The sequence below is a fragment of the Castor canadensis genome, chromosome 7 (assembly GCF_047511655.1).
Source record: "Castor canadensis chromosome 7, mCasCan1.hap1v2, whole genome shotgun sequence".
Classification (NCBI taxonomy): domain Eukaryota; kingdom Metazoa; phylum Chordata; class Mammalia; order Rodentia; family Castoridae; genus Castor; species Castor canadensis.
Window position 1 is genome coordinate 7,440,631 of NC_133392.1, and position 12,982 is coordinate 7,453,612.

Genomic DNA, 12,982 nt, shown 5'->3' on the forward strand with positions numbered 1-12,982 from the left:
TTTTCTTGATTTGGATTTTCCAGACCTGCTCTGTGTGTGTCTCTAGGATGTACATGTAGGTGGTTATGTTGGGGACTCTCCCTCCATTTGCTAACTAGTGATGAACAGCATTGACTTTTCTCCCCAAGTGCCACAAGGGACCCAGGAGTTGGCATTTATTACTTTTTTCTTGTCTTTCTCCTCTGTTGCCTTGTCTCACATCATCTCACAAGATGAAATGGGGGTGAGGATAGGGGTAGAAGTGGCTTGGGTGTTCTATCCTAGTCTTTTGGTATTTGGCCAAGGAAAACCCTTGCAGGTCTAAGGGTCATAGTCATGTGAGGCCAGCTGCCCTCACTGCTTGGAGGAGATGCCTTTCTACCCTTTCGTCTTGTACCACACATGCTGTCTGCTACGTCTGTGTGCCTCATCCGCAGCAAATCTGCCAGATTCTGTCCCCTGCTCTCGTTTACTGCAGTCCTCTCTGCAAAGGTGTTTATCTATTGGGGAAGTGTGGTGCCATGGTGGCATACATTTCTGGAAAGTTGATTTCTTTGATCCCTCTGTCAAAAATTATTGGACTGTTCACTATGGTTTTTAAGATTTACTTTCTATTGGCAAAGGGTTTTATTTTGCTATCATTTTCTCAGCGGCCCTAGTGAACTTTGCTTTTCTAAACAGCTCTTAAAACCTAACCCATTTATTTATTCTCTGGCTTCTTGGCCAGCTGTCATGGCCGTTTGTTCCATTTTAGTATGAGTCTTGTAAGTTTTACTGTCATCTTTCTGGTCTTCCTTCACTTTGGGGTGGGTTCCCCTCGCCATGTTCCAGCAGTTGGAATGGGAGCCTTCTACATACTGGATCAATTTCCTGTCCCACACTGGCTGGAGCTAGCTGCACACATGGCTGATTTGTTGGCCACCTCTGCCACTTCCTCAGTCAGCAGCAGGCCGGCCCCGTGAATTCTGCCTTGGGTTTCCTGGTTTCTTCATCAGGCCCTTTAGTAGCCATTGGCTCCTAGTTCCTTCCCCAGGGCTATCTGTCTCCTGAGTTGAGGTCTCCCTCAAATGCCCCTTCCTCCCTCAGCAGACGGTCAGTGCCAGGTGGGTGGACAGTGCAGACCCCTCACAGGACACAGAAACATGTGGATGTGGAGCAGATGTAGAGAGCTGAGCCAGTCTGCTCAGAAGGTGGGGAGGGGGAGAACTCTTGAAAATAGGAGATTTCTGTGTGAGAATATCCCTGAATTGGTGGCAGCAGAAGCCCCTATTTTCTGATAAAATGCATAGCAGACAGAAGGGACCATTGTCATGTGTTAGGAATTTCATGTTGGAAAAAAGATTGTCCAAGTGGAAACTTTGAGCAGGTGTTTTTTGTTTTGTTTCATCGTTTGTTTTTGTAAATGCATCATTGCAGATGTTTTTGGGGACTAGCCCTTGCCTAACTGACTTCGAATTTTAACCTTGGAGCTGCCCTGCAGTTGGTTTGCAGTGCTGACCCTGTCAGCCAGCAGAAGAGCCTGTGGCTTTGAAGGGATGCCCAGAGGCTTGGGGGAAGTAGTCACTCAGCCCCATAGCAAGCCAGGGGACAGGAACCTTGATCACAGGAAAGTCAACTGGGAGTGACCGTCCTTGCAGCTGTTGCGGGAGTGTCATGGGCACCTGCTCTGCCCAAGGCCCTTTGTGTGCATGGGTGCATTCCATCCTGCAACTTATCTCCCTGCTGGGGATGAGAGCTGGAGGATCAGAAATGAAGCTGGGTTGTGCAAGTCTATGTGATAGAATCCAGAGAACCCAAGACTACAAGACAAGTGGAAGATAGGCTTTACGGAGAGGGACCTAGGGCTCACAGAGATGACCAGGACCGCCTATTGGAAAAGCATGAGACACTGGCAATCCCCAGCAGGGCAAGGCCTAGCCACCAAGTCATGAGGGGATTGATGGTACAGTGAACCCCTACCAGAGACCTGCTGGTCTGGGGCATCCAGCTTTCCAGGCCCTGGGCAATTGTTCAGAAACCCCTTTCGTGGAGGCTGGTGACAAACCACAGTTGCTTTATTCCAGGATCTAATTGAGAAAGCCCACAAATGTGGGCTCAAGTGCTCCCTAGGCATTTTCCCTGTAGTCCAGAGGTGAATTCATGGCCCCCATGAAGTCACTTCTTCCGTGTCCCCTATCCCCACCCCATTCCCAAAACGAGCAGCCTATCTTTTAGGAACATTCTTGTTCTCATTGATCCTAAGCCTTACGTTCCAAAATGCAAGTACAGCATTATTTGCTTTCTAGCTCTTAGTAGCTTGCTATTTTGAGGGGAAGAGGGTTATAGGTGCAAAGTCATGTCTTCCTTTGGTTTATATCACTGGGTTTGTACGTAGTTCAGATTCCTTAGTGTAACAGAATTTCAGAGTAGTGACTTTGGGAATGGTATTCTGCAGTACTTGTTCTGTGTCTAGCAGTGGCTCGGCGTATTTCTGGTTATCAGACATGTCCCCGACAGTCTAAGATTGTCATTGGAGCAGAATTCTAGATCTGCCAGGATGTTGCTCCAATGTCCTCTGCAGTTGGTGTCACCAAGAGCCCTGCCCAGTGTAGGGGACAGGTTAGGACTTACGCCCTCCCTTTGCATACTTTGGTGGTTACCATACGCTGAGCATCGAGATGGCAAGAAGTGTGACCAGTTTTAGAATTAATCGAAACATGGAAGACAGTACAGCCACTGCACGACTCCCACCCCCAGTTAGCAGCAGGTGTGTGATTAATAACTGAAGTCCACATTTTTGGTCACAGTCGGGTTCTTTGTGAATTGCCTCTCTACTGTAGTTTGTCTCGATGTTTTCTCATGGTTAGACTAGATTAGATAGACTGTATTATGAGTTTTCCAGAGGACTATTTTTTTTTTTCCCCAGTACTCGGGCTTGAACTCGGCACCTACACCTTGAGCCACTCCACCAGCCCTTTTGTTTTGTGATGGGGTTTTTGAGGCCTGGGCTGGCCTCAAACTGCAATCCTCCTGATCTGTGCCTCCTGAGTAGCAGGATTACAGGCGTGAGCCACCAATGACCAGCCCTTGGAAGGGACATATTTTGTGTTCCTCTAAAACAAAAAAATTCCTATGGGAGGGGGAACCCATAAGTTTCCCAGTATAGTGTAGTGTAGTATAGTGTGTGCTCAGGGACATGTTTGCTGGCCCTGAAGGGGCTCTCTACCCTGCACTGTGGCTCTGGAGTCAGTCTGAGAACCTTCAGGAACTCAGTGGCCTTGCCTGTGTTCAGTTAACCACAGACTCCTGTGGGAACCAGAAAGACCATGCAGGGAGGCATACAGAGATAAGTCACCACTCCAGCTTCCCTGAATTCTCCTCAGGCATATTTTCTGAGGGACAACATATGGTAGTCTCACTCTGGGCACATTTTTGAAATCCTGGTGACAAAGTTCCTTCATTGAGAAGGATTCCCCAAGGTGTGAAGGGCTGAGGTGATGGGTTCTGGGTCACGAGGCTGGATAGTAAGTGGCAGAACTAGAATGTCAGCTGTCTTCTGTTTGAGTGTTGTCCTCCTCCACTGTCTACACTCTGCTTCATGAAGACTGAAGAGTGTTCCGAGGGTGTCTGTCCCCTATGGCTCCCATCGCACAGGGACATCACAGCATCCCTGTTGTTTCCACATGTCTGCCTCCCTCCTTAAATGGTGCACCTTCCTCTCCCTGTGTCCCCTTCCTGGAACCTTCCTGGTCCCCACTCAGCCTTATGCACCTGTGCTTGAGAAAATAGAGGAGGTTCCAGCTAGAGGCTTTGCTGTTCTGCTTGTCCTGAGGTAGATGACTCCACCTGTCACTGAGCATGGAGTTTATCGCTCTGCTGGGGTTTATATTTTGTCACATGGCTTGATAGAGAGTGGTGGCCAGCTGTGCCTAGTGTCCGCCACACTGATGAAGCCACAATGTGGGGTTTGTGATTGTGACATCCTTCAACCCAGAGTCTTGGGCCAGGGCAGTAGAACATTGGTGTGCTCAAGGGAGCTTGTCATGGAGAGGACAGTGACTCTGGTTTTGAGGGTCAGAGTGGAAAGCCAGGGTGGACCACATAGCTCGAAGAGGAATGTGTGTGGATAGGAATTTGTTCCCTTATGCCTTGGGAAGATGTCGTGTGGCTTGCACTGGTGCTCCAGATCCCCCCCTCTAATTACTCTCCACTTTGTCTGGGGCCCCCACTTAGTTCCCAGTTCCCAGACTCAGTGAAACAAAGCCCAAGGAGCAGGCCTCCTTTAAGCAGTGCTTCCTCCCTGGGTCTTGCTAAAGAGTCTTGGCAGCCAGGTGTGAACTGAATCACAATGTTGACTTTTCCTTGATTTGTTTGCAATGCTAAAAAGCATATCACTCATCTAGAAGAGTGCACAGATCCTAAGTGTGTGCAGCACAGTGAATTATTACAAAAGGATGGGCCCTTGTTGGGTAGGTTCTGATTGGGACAAAGCCCTGTGGCCACTGGGCTTTCTTTCGGGTTCTGATGGGGGCTTGGCCTCCCTATCAAGACCAGATCCCGGAGCCCACATTCTCTGTAGCAGCCTCCTGACCCACAGATTTTGTAGAGCAGCTGGGCAGCCATGGCATCAGGAATGGAATTTTCTAGAGGCAAATGTTTCATCACCAACCAGCAGTGCTCCTGGGCACTTCGTGTTTTATGCAAAGTAGTTGTGGTTACCTGTGGGTGTGTTTAAGATAATCATTAGAGAATCTTCTCTGCTGATTAAGTTGGAAAGTCAGTAGGGTAGGACTTGTGAAACTGAAATCTTATGTAAAACTTGGCCAAGAGAGAAGAAAAAAACAAAACCAGCTTTGAGGTAAGCAACCAAACCAGAAAGGTTTCATTCTTGGTCTTTCTTCCTATGACTTTGACCACAAACCTTGGGCACAGTCCCCACATCTTCTCTCCATGGACCCAGAGGAGTTGAGGTTAACAAGAGACAAATTGAAATGACCAGAGATGGGGGAGAGGGAAACCCATGCCTGTTGATGACTTGACTCTGGTGCACCTAGTGTCTTGTGAGTTGGGTTGTTTCCAGCTGTACTTGAGAACATGATGCTAACACAGATTCTTGTATCCTTCTTACGACTGTAGATAGAACGTAAAGCAAACTTCAACTGGGGGTTATGGCATTTTTTTTTTTTTTAATGTGCCAGAAATCCTCAGTTAGGGAGCTTCTCCTTTAGGACTTAGAGCTGTTTAGCTGTTTATCTTCCTTTGAAGACAGTTAGGTGACCCTTGCATTATCTTTGCTGTATCTGTTGCTCCCCCTAGCCTTCCTCCCAAAGTTGTTTTTCTCCAAAAGCCTGGGTTTGGTGAGTTTAGAAGTACTGGTCTATTCTAGAGATAGTGGAAACCTGAAGGGAATGTACCTGTTCGAGCCTGGCCTCGTTCATATTAGAAAAAGACTAGTCCTCTGTTGTCTAACAGGCAAGGGACAAGGGGAGAAAAATGCCTATGAAATGACAAGGATGTCCAGGCGCTCAAAGGACTCCAATAAAACAAAGATGACCTCTACCTTTGGAATGTGGCGCCTCCTGTGTCCCTGTCACTTTTGTTGTTACTTTACATGTAAATGTCTACTGTACCATGTAAGCTATTTATAAATTCGTTGCTCTGCAGAAAATAAAAAAAGTGATTGGCAGTGATTTACTATTAATGCATTTTAAATAACCGGATGCCTATATGAAGGTAGCATTGGGAAATTAATTTACAAGGATCTCTAAAGTTAGCGTGCAGAGCCTTTGGGTCATTGAAGTACAGCCCATGTGGGTAGGGTGGTTTGGAAGCCTGGGAAGCAAATCATTGTCCCTGCCTGGGGCAGGGGGTGGGGTCCTGTGGGAGGAACCCCCTCTCCCCCAGGAGTCTAGCCTCCTTGTGCCAGCTTTGAGAACCAGAGTGACAAAACCCACTGGGGAGCTGTGTCTGCCTAGTGCCTTTGTTTACTTTGGAAGTTTGTCCTCCACGAATGAATTCGCAAAATGTACATCCCCGTAAAGCTGTCACGGGCAGAAAATACAGCAATAACTCAGGTGATGTAGTTAAACCACTATTGAGTTTGCTCCATCCGCGAGTTGATAAATTGTATAGCTTCATTTGGTAGGAATCAGCAATTTTATGTGGCAATTAATTTTTACTACTGGAGGGAAGCCAGAGGGCAAGAAATTTCCCTTGTTTTTGTGTTTGTTGAGAGAGACTGCATAGCTTTGCCACAGGAGGAAAGGCTTGTGTCACATTTGGGTGCTCTCCTGGGGTGGCCAGCATGTTTCGTGGGTTCCTCTCATGGCCAGAGCCCAGACATGAATGAATGTTTGTTCCTCATTGGGGTGTGTCAGGCCTTGTGGCACGTGGGTAAAACATGTGTGGCTTTCAGATAAGCAGTGATTCAGGTATGCTGTTTTACCCATCAGAGCAGTTCACACATGTTTATCCCGCATCAGAAGTGAAGATGTGTCCAGAGCAACTGTGATTAGCTTTCCAGATCACTCTGTACAGAGAATGATGTAACAATTTGCTCATTGTTCTTTCTTGGTTTGACCGGCCATGTCTGTGCTGCACGGTACAGGGTGGCAGCTGAGGTCCAGATCGGGGCTGCTGTCTGAGGCTATGCTCTGCAGCGGGTGGGGTGGGCATCCTTTGGGTCAGGCTCAGAAAGATGATCTGAGCACAGAGATCTGCTCAGCCAGCCTCCTTGGCCCACCTGGAAAATAGACGCCCAGAAGGCCTATTGCAAAGACTCAGGATTCCTCACCACTAATGGTCTCCACAAAAGCAGTGGCCACTTTGCTGTGGAAACTCTGCAGTGTGTCTGCCGCCCAGCATCCTCCCAGGAGCTCACAAAGTAGGTGACATTGTCCCCATCTCATAGACAGCTTTAAAAAAAAGACCCACTAAGCAGCTGTGCCCATTGGCCAGTTACTTCAATAGTTAACTGGTGGCCAGCGTCACGCCATGTCATGTTTGAAGCAAATCCTAGCCGTGGTGGTTTCATTAATTACACCAGCAGCATTTCATTGTGCATTACTAAAAGATAAGGCCTCCTTTATTTGTTATATAAAGCAGTCTAACGGTGTGTGATTTTTGTGAGCACCTATGTGCCCTCCCTCACTATCCCGTCCAGGGTACTCTTTCTAGTTGTCCAGAACTGAGGGGTACAGACTCCAGGCCTCAAACACTCCCAACTCACTCGTGTTCCTTTGTGGGCACCATTGCAGGTTCACTTAGTTTTGCCTCTCCAGCCCTCTCCAGCAAGGGGTCATTCTGGCTTCTGGCCCAGCCCTGTCATTTTAGCATTTAAGTGAACCCCTGGCATCAGGGCCCACCTCTACCCTCAGTGGTGTCTGCGTGAATAAGTTGTTTTCCAGGCTGGGCCCCGGTTTTGCCATTTTGAGGGTAATACCCATTTCCTACGACTGTTGGGAAGAATTAGTGAATAGGTGCCAGGTGCTAAGAACCGTGCCTGGGGCACTGCAGGCTCTGGAATGTTCTTATTGCTGCACCTGCTGTCCGGAGGCTCTGGTGTGAAGGGCGGGGTGGCTGCTGAAGGAACCACCCTCAAGAAGGTGTGGGCTCCACAAAGCCAGTGGTGGCCAAGCTTTGCCCTGAACCTGGGTGTCTGTTGCCAGCGGTTCCACAAGAGGGGGCAGTTCCACTGGAAGTCCTGCCTGGAAGTGTTTTCACAGCGCTTGGCTGGCCTAGCAGAGGAAAGTAAGATGTTTGCTTTAGCAATTTGCTTGGTCCTGAAAACATTCCTAGACAATGCCAGGGCCTTAGTTGAAAATAGTGTGCTCAGCTTGTTGGGATGGTCCCAAGAAGGATGTTTTGAGTGCAAATAAGATGGTACATACCAGGGCTGTTTTCTTCTGCTGGAATCTTGTGAGAGTCTAGCATTACAAGGGCCAAGGGGAGCCAGGAAATAATAAGGGCTGGCTGTGGGGTGTCCTTGGGCACCTCCAGGGGCAACCAGAATATTCTAGAACAGGGCCAACGGCACACATGGCCTGCTGCATGCTCTTCCCTCCACCTTTGCCCCTTAGAATTCCCTGCACTCATTGGTCAGTGGGAGTCACTTCCTTGAACCAGTCTTTGTGGTCTGCAGGTTGAGGACGGGGCATCCTGGAGAAGAGGGCTAGTTTGGTTTCTTTCCTTGGCTGGACAAAACTTATATCCCTGTGAGATCGCCCCTTCTAGCTTTCTTGGCTACCTTGGTCATGATCAGCCCACACAGTAGCCTCAGTCCCTCTTCTGCATAACTGTCCCACACTGCAAGGAGAAGTCAGGCTCTAGAACTTGTCCTGCTGTGGCCTAAGCACCAGTCCTTCTTCCACCGCAGAATCATATTTGTCAGTTGCTCAGAATCAATGTTGTAGGTGGAATGTCACAGCCAGCAGTGCAATGAAAAAAAAAAAAACTGTTTGTTTAACAGTCACTTTTTAGTTTTTCCTTTAAAAAAAAAAAGTACTTGCTCTCAAACAATGTGAAATGACTTCATTTGTGACATTCTTCTTTGGGACAAGGGACTGGATAGTGCACAGGATCACTTGTCCTGTGGAAGTATGAAACAGAGCCACCCAAGCCACTGCAGCTCCTTTGTTTTCCTCTGTGGATTCCCTTGGCAGTGTTTCTACGGAGGGTAAAAATAGCTCACGATGCCTTAAAATAAGTGCTGGGGAAATGCGTGTGGATCCACTGCGTGGTCACATATGTTCAGACTCTGCAGATTGTTCCCTCTGAGAAAGAATGACGTGGATAAATGGTTCATATCCGCCCACCACTCAAGAACTTCAGTTACATAGGATGAACCCCAGGACAGGACAGTGGGCCTCGTTCAGAGGTACATCAGACAGGTTAACCTGTGAAGTTCTAGGGGTGAGCTGGTTCTATCCTATGTGCATCCAAAATTCAGTAAAGCCAGATCCAGCACAAGTGCCCCAACACACCTGCTCCTGGCTCCTGGTGAGAGTAAACAAAGGCTGGCAAGCAGTTGGCTAGGGAGGCACACACACTGCTGAGATGCCCTCTGCTTCAGCTGCCTTAGAAACTTGCTACTGAGGTCAAGGTTAAAGACCAACGTAAAACTTCCTTCAGCAGTCTGTGGACTGCGGTGACAATCAGGTCCCACTTCTTCTCACAGGTCCAAGACAGGTGTGAATTGGAATAGGTAGGTGGTGGCATGTTTTAGGTCAAAGCTTAATTTTGTCCAAATCCTGATAGTTCTCAGAGTTAAAGTCTGTAGTCTCTCCCTCCCTCTGCCCTTTCTCAAAACAGTTTTCCACATGGCCTGAAATGAAATTATGTACCTTCATGAGCTGCCCTTCTCCTATTTAAGCCAGCCAGACCCACCTGCACCTTGAAAGAACCAGCATTGTTTGTATTTTGTTTTTTTTTCTGTAAGTATAAGACTTTTTATTCCCTTTAGAGCTAGGTCCCAGCAGTGCATACAGTAAGCCTGTGGAAGCTCTGTACAAAAACTATCGGCCTTTTCCAGTTATAAAGGAACAAACTGAAGGTCATGGTGACCCACGTGAACTTGGGAAGTTGACTTTGGTGGTGATGGAGTCTTCCTGTGCAGAGTTTGGCTGACTTTGTTATCTGATGTCTGTATGCATAGTGAGACTTCACTGCTGCAGGAATGTAGTCATGACACACACCCATGAGTTCTGTGCTGTCTTTCAGGATCCTCGGTGGATCAGTGGGAGAGGAGTGGACAGTTTGACACGGCAGTCAGGAGGCAGCGTAAGGACAGTGCACGGGAGTACCTTGTAAAGACACAGTGTTGTGTGTGCGATCTATCAGTGGAAGCATTTCTTTGAGGAATTTCCTTGTGCTTGTGTCTTTTAAAGTAGATACCTTTGGGAAGAACAGAAACCATTTCTGGCTTCCTTCCTGCCTTTTCTTCCAAATGTGAGTGAAACTGGGCACCCTGGTTTGCCCACCACACAGTGTTTAAATTCAGGTGACTTTCTTCCTAAGTCACAGCTTCTATAAAACAGTCTATAAAGAACAAAACAGGTACTGATTCTAGAAGGCGTCCATGTCTTAAATCCAATGGGAAGGCTGAAACAGCCCTCGTTTGTGGATTGCACCAGGCCTGATTCCTGCTGCGGGGCTGGGCCTAGCTTCCTGTGAGGCCTTTTTGGGGCCTGTGGACAGGAAGTGGGATGGGCCAGAACCTGGACCTGTGACCTGAGTCAAAGTGTAACAAAGACCAGGCTCCCTTATTTACCACCACCACCACCCCTCTGCCCCTACCCCCCCACCCCCACCAAGGGATGGGGGAACAGCCCAGGTTCCTGCAGGCATGCTAAAAGGTGAGTTGGCTCAGAGCCTCTGAGAGGCTGGAGCTTTTTCAACACATGAAATGAGCCCTATTTTAAGACATGCTGTGTACCAGGACTTCCTGTTTTTCCAATGGAACCTCTTGTTTTGGTTTTTGTGATGATGGATTTATTGAAACATTTGCTAGTTGAGTGACCTAACTATGTTCCTAGGATAAACTGAAGCTGATGATTCTGGGGCCTGGAGAGGCAGCATACAACCTCAAGAAGGCCATATCCTAAAGACTGATTGCTAGTCAGGGTCCTTAGATAGACCTTGGAGGCAGGACGGTCAGAGGACAATTGAAAGGGGTTTTTGTTGTCTGTCTAGGGCTAAATTAAGCCATGTGTCTCTCTTTCTAGGAGTATAGATCCAGCCAATCAAAGCCACTCACTTCCTACTGCCCTCTTGACACCGACAGATGTTTTTCTTACAAGTGTCATTAGGCTTCTGTACTTGCTGACCTCACCAAATTGTATTGAAGGCATTTTCATCCATTTTGTTTTTAAAAATCTATTTAACCCTTCCTGCATTTCCTCTAAAATTATGATTGCCTTAGCGCTGAGTCTGCAGCCTCACTTCCATACCCCAGACCTGGTGTGACGTTCAGGACTTGACCCAGATCCCACAGAGCCCCCCATGTCCCACAGCCAAAAGCTGCCTTCCTCACTGAACAAATGGACACTGGTGGCTTCCATGAAGGAGTGAACAAAGAATGCAGTGAAGGACCCAACCAGTCACTCTGAGAAAGACTCTTCCAGAGCTCTGCATGCGGAGATGCACTGACATTGTAGCTCACCAAATACTGGAGCAGGGCGGTAAGTCCCCAGAGGTTACCACACAATCCCTGTGGTACCCAAGCAAGGTTGGGAGTGAGCAAGTTGGAGGTTCTGAGCCCATGGGGTTTCTATAGGCTAATATCCTTGTCAAGAGAGCAGACCGCAAGCTGGCCAGGTGCCGTAGCCACACAGGAGGAGGCAGGTGTGGTGTTGGTTCTTAGCCTTTCCATGAAACAAATACACAAAGAATCATATCTGAACCCAGCAAATTACTAGAAGGAATAAGCTTTCAGCATGTAGCAGATATTGCTAGTCCCCAAGGCCAGTGGGTCATGATGTTATCTTTTGGGGTTTGGGCCTCCTGAATGCTCCAGAGCCAATGGCTCACTCTTCTGAAGTGTCTCTGGTGGGGTTGGGGTACCCCTGTCTTGCCAGTACCTGAGCTTTTGGTGCCTCACCTGGAGACCAGGTTGAAGAGCAAATAGCTATTGTGCTGGTGTTCATGGTACAGATGCTTTAGATGCTATAGCCAGTACACAGTGTGAGTTTGTGGGATGCAGGGCACACTGTATGATGTGTGAGTGAGCACTCAGCTCTTAGGACAGGTCTTCACACACTTTAAGCACATTAGCTGTTTTTAAAGTAATGCATCCCAGCCATTCAGAGGATCCCCCTCTTCCCACCTCTCAGGCATTGCTGACGTTTGGCTATGTGTCTCCCTGAGTTTCTTCATTTCTCTTTTTAATGATTTTACACATCAGTTCTCCTCAGATCTGAAGAGCAATGCCTGTGAGCAGTTCAGGGACCATGGGTGCAGCTATAGGGATGTAGCTATTAATGTCTTCAGTCTGGCCAGTGTGACTCCATCTTGCTCCTTGGCCTGCTTCTAAACTTCTGCCCCCAGAAGCCTCTGCGGAGCTGTTCCTGGGGGCAGTGGTTGTACATGGAGATCTTGGAAACAAGCACAAACATGGATTAGGAGTGAACTGATTTGTGGGGAGTCTCAGGCTATCTGTCAAGGTAGCAGTAGGATTTGGTGACTTTTAAAGTCTGAGAAAGCCTCCAGAAATGCCATGGTTGTAAGAAACCATGGAGGGCCACACAAGCAGGCATTGAGACCCATGACTGCATTCGTGTGCACACACACATGTCTCTGTGCATGCAGGCACAGCTGCCGTCCATGGTCTTTCTGCACCTCAGGTTCCAGGTGGGTCTCAGCAGCATCTCCGCGCTCACATCTCTTGGTTCCCTTCGAGGAATGGCTGTGCTTGTGCCTGACAGTGTTTGCAGGCATCTTCTTGTTACTGATTCGCAGAGCTCGGACTTAATAGTAGCTGTGGTTTAAGGACCACTTCTAAGAACAAGAAAGCTGGAGCATCTGGTTTACTCAGTGAATTACCATGCAGAGAGTGGCCTCGAAGGCACATTCTTAATATGGGGCCTTGGCTCTGATGGATCTGTTTAATGTCCCCTAGATTTATGGGTGTGTGTGAGTCAGAGTGGAGACCCTAGGGTGTCTTAGTTAACTCTGTGCATGTTGAGTGTAGCCCTGGAATTTATCTTAAGTGTCTGGAGTAAGTGAAAATAACAGCAGACTTTCTGATCTTTGGGTATTGGGTATTGCTGGTATGAGCAGAAGAGAGCTTAGCCCAGGAGTTCATAGCAGTGGATATATCACAGCCCTAATGTCAGCATGGACAGCTAAAGATCTGTTTACAGTCGTTGGTGGGTTTCTTAGCCTTCTCTGGCCTGTAGGTGATGGGAGCTTGGTGGCATGCATTACAAACTTAACAGTGGTTTTGTCTTTTCTGTTGAACTATGCTCTGTCAGTGGCCATAGTAAATTTGATAGGCTGTGTAAAGAGTTATTTTAGTTATCTGTTGCTG

At 47.9% G+C, this 12,982-nt stretch overlaps 1 protein-coding gene across 15 annotated transcripts in view; it reads left to right on the forward strand.

The window, feature by feature from the left end:
* Nucleotides 1-12,982, forward strand: part of Ctbp2 (C-terminal binding protein 2) — a 148,410-nt gene that overhangs the window by 85,082 nt on the left and 50,346 nt on the right. Inside the window, exon 1 of one of the 15 annotated variants that reach the window (XM_074078110.1) lies at nt 10,877-11,135. The exons of the other annotated variants lie outside the window; for them this stretch is intronic. The gene's annotated coding sequence lies outside the window, so the exon portion shown is untranslated. Of the gene's footprint in view, nt 1-10,876; nt 11,136-12,982 lie in introns of those variants that run through there. 15 annotated transcript variants of the gene reach the window in all.